The sequence below is a fragment of the Acomys russatus genome, chromosome 2, assembly GCF_903995435.1.
Source record: "Acomys russatus chromosome 2, mAcoRus1.1, whole genome shotgun sequence".
Lineage (NCBI taxonomy): Eukaryota > Metazoa > Chordata > Mammalia > Rodentia > Muridae > Acomys > Acomys russatus.
Genome location: NC_067138.1, coordinates 91649122 through 91657380, shown reverse-complemented (window position 1 = coordinate 91657380; position 8259 = coordinate 91649122). Strand labels below are relative to the sequence as shown.

General features: G+C 39.2%; 1 non-coding gene across 1 annotated transcript; it reads right to left on the bottom strand.

Moving 5' to 3' along the window:
• Positions 1–4539: 4539 nt before the first annotated feature.
• On the bottom strand, positions 4540–4667 carry LOC127208013 (U6atac minor spliceosomal RNA). Its single transcript, XR_007833045.1, has one exon. It is a non-coding gene; the product is annotated as a U6atac minor spliceosomal RNA (small nuclear RNA).
• Positions 4668–8259: the final 3592 nt, after the last annotated feature.

The window sequence follows — 8259 nt, the reverse complement described above, 5'->3', positions numbered from 1 at the left end:
GTCAAGGAATAAAATCATTATCAAACTTAAGCAGAAATGGACACAGAGGCAATCACGAGATAGAATTAGATAAATTGAATACAAGTTACATAACAAATATTTCTTGAAGCTCTCAGTACATTTATAGCTATGATTTCAAAGTCAGTTTGGCTTAATAATAGAGATTTTTAAAATGTGATATCCCAATGAAAATATCCAAATAACAGAGCCAAACATGAGCTAAAGAAGTTTAGGTGGCATTAATGAGAAAATTGAAGATGGTACTACATTCCAGTGTGCCCTGAGTTCCAAATGCCACATTTGAAGAGGAGGAAATTATAATCTGGGACATTCACAAAGCAGAGAGAGCAGAGTAGGAGAAAGATGTAAACATGGAACACAGATAAGGTTCAAGAGTAGAAACGTCTTAGTTGGAAAAGAGGGACCAAGAGGCAAAGAAATATGTTGCCTTTTTAATTTAAGTGATCATATTTTTAAGTAGTTTTCATGATTGTGCCAGGACTAGGGATAAGGTGCATGAGCCACTCAGGTATGAATGAGAACTTCAGTGGCAGTGAGTCCCCTGCCACAGTCAAGCTGTAAGGTCCTTCACTGATGGGACAGTAGAGAGATGGAAGTGAGGAAGAGGTGGAAAGTGAGGCAGGGTTGTACGATGGTTGCAGTAAAAATTAAGTTAAACGAGTGAAGCTATTTCTGGTTCTTGAATGGTTATTTTATATGACCCTGAACATTTATCTTCTGAGCTTCAATTGCTTCATTAGGAAATGGAGGTACAGTGTCTGTCTGATAATGTCTAGATAGATACATTCACTAATGAGCAAAGATCTAGTTTTGCTTAACTAGTAGCACCTGCTCTTATCTTTCATCAGTGTTAGGGGCTTCGTTGCTTTGATTGTCAAACAGAAACTTTCCAAAATAAACTTTTTTCTGTTTCAGGAAACTTGGGCTACAATACTTCATGCCTAGGCACAGCATGTGGCCAGCTCATCACCTTGGTATATGTGATGGGAGCCAGTCTGGAAAGGAGCATCAGGAAAGAGCAGTAAGTGGAGAAGAGAGGAAGAGAACTGACCCTGGCCCCATGGACCCCAGAAACACAGGCCAGGGATTCATGGGGAGATTACTGTGTTCTGGCTTTCATATGAGGACTGTTTTTGTTTGGTTTTCATAGACTAAAATATCCACCGGATGCATGGCAGTCTTCCTGAAAGTTGATGCTGATGTTGACATTATTCCATGACAGACAAGTAAGAAATGTGGTGTTTGTTAAAGTGTGTTTATAGGCATGCCAGCTACATCCTGGACATACATATGGCAACACCCTTCTCACCCAAGTAGAGTTGCCTCCAGCTCAAACTTGTATCTATGTTCACAAAGAAACAACCTACGCATAGAGACATCTAAAAGCGCTTTCTTGCCTACATGTCTTCCAACTTAATCATCCCCAAGTTTCTACTGAAATAAACACAAAAGTACAACTTTTCCCCCAGGAAAAGAATGTTTACATGGGGACCAGATGGGCAGATAGTCTCATCTCAGCTAGTTTAGTACTTTCTTTAGTTCAACTTTAGATCAAGCCATGACCAGGAACTACACTTTCATAAATTCTTGCCGGTAACACATGTATACACACAAGTGTGTATTCACACACACACACACACACACACACACACACACACACAAATACTACTCTGTATATAGTGACTTTCAAAGAGCTTTCTTCAATGCAATTTAATGCCATACAAACTCATATTAGTTACACAATTCAATAATTTCTACTAAATGTATAGGAATGTATTTGAAATTATCGCCACATGTTGTCAAAGCCTCCTCTGCACCTGTCTGTTCAGTATATTCTTTATTCGCACATTACCACAAACATGAGTGTACATTCTTTTTATAAATTTACTTCCTTGAACATGGTATATAAATTATAGCATACAATATATGATATTTCTCCTAATTTTAAATAAGAAAGTAGTACTTTGGCCAAAAACACATGATGCCACCTGTAGATTTTTCATAGGACCCCTTTATTAAATTGAAGAAATTATTTTCTGTTTTAGTTTATTAGGAGGCTGCTTCCATAATGAATATTATATTTTGTAAAATGAGTTTTATACATTCATTAATATGGCCATGTGTTTTTGGTTTTGTTTATAGTATCATGTTAATATGGCATTCATTGCATTGACTAATTTGTAGACACTAAGCAAACCTTATTACTGGGGAAAATCCTACTTTGACAGAGTACACAATTCTAAACATTGTTGTGCTATTATCTTTGAGAGTGTGAACCTAGTTTAATGAGGAGTATTGATCTTCAGTTTTCTTGTGGTAACTGTCTGTTTTAAGTTTGGGAGTACTATTTGCTTCATGGAAGGCAGCGTGTTATTTCCATGTTGTATGGAAGACTGTGTGTTAGCTTTTCTTTCTTTGACCACACACTTAAGAGAACAACCCAGGAGGAAGGATGTCTTTGGTGTGGAGTTTCTGATGTTTCAGTCCAAACGTAATTCAATCCCTTGCTCTGGGGCTGAGATGAGGCCAAACATCACTGCAGGAGGATCATGAAACAGAAATTGGCCATGGGAGACAGATCATGACCAGAGATCAAGGCTCAGATGTACTCTTCACAGGTACACAACTAGTCACCTTCCTCCCCCAACCAGGACCCAACATCTCCAAAAAGAGTACCATGGCAGGAGACCATGGCTTCAACACAGGAGCTTGTGGGAGATATTTCATGAGAGCAACTTGGTGGGTTTTGAAAACTCTGCTTGTCCATGAGGGGATATTTATCAGTACTAAGCAAATCTTTTACTTGTTATTGTTCTATCCAGATTTTCTGTCTCTTCTGACCCTTTCTATGTTATCTAAATTGTCAGATTGGTTAGTGTCAGTCTGTCTACAGTATCATCATATCCTCTTCTTCTATGAAGGACTGTTGGCTATGTTTTTCTTACATTCCTGATTTGGATAGCTATATCTTCTATCTTCTTTTTATTTTAAGTCAGAGAACATGTTTCTCATCTTCAACACTGTTGATACTTAGGTACAATCAGTTTTTATAAAAGGTGGTCCCATATGAGAGTGTGCTTAGCAACCTCCTTGGGCTCTACCATAGTATACATCAGTAGTAAGTTATAAACTATGAAGATTCATTTGGTTTACAAACATTCTTGCTGCATCAAAGCACAGTAAGGGTAACCTGTGGCATAAGAGCACAGAAGAAACAAGAGAAGGAGGCCAAGCCTCTTCCATCAATTATCTATATCCATGTTACTGATTTTAATAATTGATGTGACTCCCTCCTAGGACCCACTCACCTTCAGAAGTCCCTAGTTCATGGTGCTGCCACACTGGATATTAAGTTTTCAACACATGAACATTAAGGGAACATTCAGACCATTGATTTTTTTTTTCAAAGAATTGATTTCTTTTTTTCATTGATTTTATCTATTTTTTTAAATTTTATGAGAATCAGTTCTAATTCTTAAGATTTCCTATCCCTTGCTTTCTTTAGGTCAAACACACCTACCCAATACTTTCTTTTCTTTTATTTTCTTTTTTAATATTCTGAGAACATCTTATTTTATTTACATTTTTATTGAATATTTTTACATATACATTTATATTATTACACATATATACAATAAACTACCTAAGCAAGAAGAACCACAAAACAATCAGGAATTATATATATGTTACATTCGTAGTGTTTTTGGCTATTTGTATTTGGCAATCTTGAAGAAAACCTCTTTCCTATCTTGGTAAGTCTAAAATTCTTAATATAAATCAATATCTATCATATCTCATCATTAGCAACTTAAAAAAACTATCTAGACCTAAAAACATCTTAACCCCTAAACAAGTAAGCTTAATTGTAAAACTAAACTATCTGGTGGTCTTCAACCCCATCAGAGACTTGAGAAGGAATAAAATTAATTACCTAAGTATACAGGGAGTACAAGTTAGTAGCTTGCCAAATAAGATAGTAGAGACAGTTTGCTGCCTAACAGTCACCAGAATTCTCTAAAATGTTGGAGCATCATCTTCAGCCTTCTGGCCCAATAGATCTCACAGACATATTTGTGAGGTAAGAACTACTGAGGACTTCCTTAACCTGTGTTGGCAGAGTTTGGCCTTCAACTCTGCCTGCATTCAAGCTTGCCCATTTTTAGGCAAAATTCTGTCTGTGGTAGAAGCGACGACATTTTGTCCAGTGGCTTGTTTGCCTCATTTGAAGCCATCTCCATAAGGAGGTTCAAAGATGCTCATCATCTTTGAGGTAGGCTGGGTGTTGCCAAAGTTAACCTGTCTCATTGTAAATGTATCTTTGAAATTATAAAAACATTTAAGTTCCATATTCTGTATGTCTCTGAGGTTTTGAAGACCTTACCTAAATATTTTACCTTACCTTTCTATAGAATCATAGCTACCCGTTACACATAGGATGTATATTCTTGTGATAAAAATAGACTAGTAATTGATATAACCATGATTTGATCAACTAACCATTAACTTATATAACTTACTTAAAAACAGTGGTTAGGTGCTACGAAGTAGGTAGCAATGCCTTAACTGTATACATGTTGTTAGGCCCAAGGACCTCTTTCCATCTTTGTCAAGGGGAATGCTAACTTTCTCACCTTTCCCTCTGACATTTTCTTAAAATGTAAAGTAGAGCATTGATTTGGGGGTAGACAGGATGATTCTAACATAAGTTGTATTTTAGACATTTGGATTTTGGAGGTTGTTTCCTTTGGTGTGTAAGGCTCCTTAAAATGTGGTGCTGGCCCTGAACTTGGCTTTGTATGTGCCAGGGAGCTGGATGCTCTACAACCATATTACATTATGACACTGGCACTTGAATTTTAGGAAACCTACCATCATGTCAGAAGATTATTTCCCAGAAAATAAAAATGAGGACCACAGATCTCCAGTAACCTCGCCACTATAAGCATGTGACAAAAAAGTGAGATGCCAATCTAGAGCAGGATGACCCTCAAAGACTGTTTTTCCTGCTCTCAGCATTCCTTATTTGTCCACATAATTCTGTATTCAGATCTGAAGCCTACTAAGCCTTCCCCATCACCCTTAGCATAGCAATTCCAGTTGCCTTTGTTCAGCTCATATTTAAGCAGTCAGGCGCATGAGATTTATGGGTGCAGCTCCTGAAATTCCCAGGAGACACAGTTTCATGGCAAACTCCTTGATCCTCTGACTCTTATCATCTTTCTGCCCTCTCTTCCGAAACAATCCTTGAGCCACAGGTTCCAGAGTTGTGTTTTAGATTTATTCATTGGGACTGGGCCCTATAACTCTCCGTTTTGATTGGTTGTGGGTTTCTGTAATGCTCTGCATCCCTTACAAAGAAAGGCGAGGACTCCATTTACATGTGGGTATGAGGACAAATACTTACAAGGTACTTAGGGATTGTGCTGGTTTAACATAGCCCTACTTGTAGGTTCTCCTCCAAACTCCATGGCTCACTGGGCCTGGGCAGTTGACTAGGTGTCTAGTGCTAAACATGATTTCCCTCTTGTTGAGTAGTTCTTAGGTTCAACTAGAAACCTGTTGGTTACTCCTTGTTATGAATTCCACTACTGCATCCTTAGGGCTGTTGTGCCATGTCCTTGTTCTGCAGCGTAGGCATCATACGTTGGTAGGACTTGCTTTCCAACAACTCTATCTCAGGTGCCTCTAGGCCCTGCATCTGAAATGCATGGTGTCTTTAGCAAAAGCGCCTTACCTTCCACATCCTAGAGGCAACCAAGGGCAATGATACTAGCCTGTAATATTTAGGAAGCCTCTTGGACAACTGTGATGACCTTTACATGGGAATTCATTCCAGAGATCAAGTTCAGGACACCAGACCTGCACAGCAGAGGCTTTTACACATTGAACAATCTCACCAGTCTCTTCGATTTCTTTAACTTGTGTCTTTATCTACTGCATTAGCTAGAGTTGCTATTGCTGTAATGAAACACTGTGACTAAAGAAAGTTGGGAAGAAAAGAAAAGAGTTTATTCAGTGTATTCTTTCACATCATGTTCATCATCAAAAGACATCAGGACAGGCACTCAGACAGGACAGGAACCTGGAGTCAGGAGCTGATGCAGAGACCATGGAGAGGTGCTGTTTACTGGCTTGCTCAGCCTGCTTTCTTATAGAAGCTAGGACCACCACCCACAATGGGCTTGTCACTCCTACATCAATCATCAATTTAAAAAATGCCCTACAGATGATCAGTGCCTTATTTAGCCATCATCAGAGAAGTTTCCTCCCTCAGCAGATGGAAAACAATACAGAGACCCAGATCCAGGCATTATGCAGAGAGTGAAAGACCTTGGAATGCTCAGTCCTAAATGGCATATCTTTAAATGGATATTTAAAATAATAAATAATAGTGCAATTATTATTTATATAAATAAAAATAGAGTAGCTAAATGGAAATAGAAAGTTGTACTGCAACTACAGTACCAGAAATAAAGAGAGCCAAGCAAAATGTCCAGTTCATGAGAAACCATAAAAGTGTAAAGGTGAATTTGCTGGATAGCATAAATTAAGTACACTAAAGCAACTTTCCACAAAGCTAGCTTGCTTCCTTCCAGCCTTTAAAAATGTAAAGCCTTGGTTTTGATTGCTGAATATTATTCCATTGTGTAAATGTACCACAGTTTCTTTAACCATTCTTCAGTTGAGGGACATCTAGATTGTTTCCCGGTTCTGGCTATTACAAGAAATTATGGTACATTTACACAATGGAATAATATTCAGCTATCAAAATGAGGAAAATTTGACATTTGCAGGCAAATGGATGAAACTAGAAAAGATCATCCTGAGTTAGGTAACCCAGACCCAGAAAGACATGCATGGTATGTACTCTCTTATCAGTGGATATTAGCCCAACACAGATGTCCTCTGAGAAACTCCACCCAGCGGGGGACTCAGACAGATACTGGATTGGAAGCTGAACTCTGTGCAAGCAAAGCACTGAGAGTTGCATGGAAGAGTTGGATAATGGAATCACCTGGAGGGATCAGGAGCTCCACAGGGAGACTATCAAACCTGGCAGATCTAGATCCAGGGGAGCCTTCACAAACTGATGCACCAAGGGCATTTCAAGTGGCGAAGCTAGACTCCCTGCTCGGATGTAGCCAGAGGACAGCTCATTCTCTACATGGGGGTGCAGGGAGCAGGAACTGCCTCTGGCACAAACTCTGGTAGCCATAATTTGATCACTGCCCCTTGGTGAGGCAGTCTTGCTGGAACACAGAGGAAGGGGAGGCATGCAATCCTGATGAGACCTGATAGTCAGAGGTCAGACGGTGGGGGAATCAATTGGGACAGGTACTGGGACTGAGTGGAGCGCTGAGAGTGGCATGGAAGAAAAGGGGGATAGAAGAAACCAGAGGGTTCAGGAGCCCCACAAGGACACCATCAAGGCTGGCAGATCTGGACCCAGGGGGACCTACACAAACTCTTGCACCAACCAAAGACAATACGTCAAGTAAATCTAGACCCCTGTACAGATACAGCCAATGGACAGCTCATTCTTCACAGTTGTGGGGAGAGCAGGTACTGCCTCTGACATGAACTCTGGTGCCCTGGCTTGATCACTTTCTCTTGGTGGGGAGGCCCAGCTGGCACACAGAGGAAGAGGAAGTGGGCATTCTAAATGAGATCTCATAGGGCTGTGGCCATATGGCGGGGATGAGCTTCCTTTCCATCAGAGGTCTAGGGAAAGGGAATAGGGCAGAAGAAGGAAGGAGGATGGGGACTGGAAGATAAGAGTGAGGGAATAACAATTGGAATATAATGTGAATAAATTATAATAAGCAAAAACTTTTTTTAAAAGCATAAAGCCATTAGTTTCTTAACTAACTAGTAGGGTGGAAATGGGCTATAGGACAGATATAGCCCATGGTTTCCCATCTCGGAGCTAAAATAATACAAATGAGTGGGTCTCTGTTTCTCATTCTTCATGAAAGGAAATGAAGTCATCAAATAACAATAGAAATTTGCAAAAACTAGGGAAATTTGTATAAAAGCTGGATATTTTCAGACTTATGATAGAGCAGTAGTAAAAGAAAAAAATCAGTAAACTTATATAAGATAGATGTTTCCCAAATGAAACCACAATAGTAAAATCAACATTAGTTTGTAGTGATACTGAATGGATGTAGGCCTTTTCTGCTCTTACTTTATGCTGGAATAAAGCATCAGAGAGTATCTTCACAATATATATATATA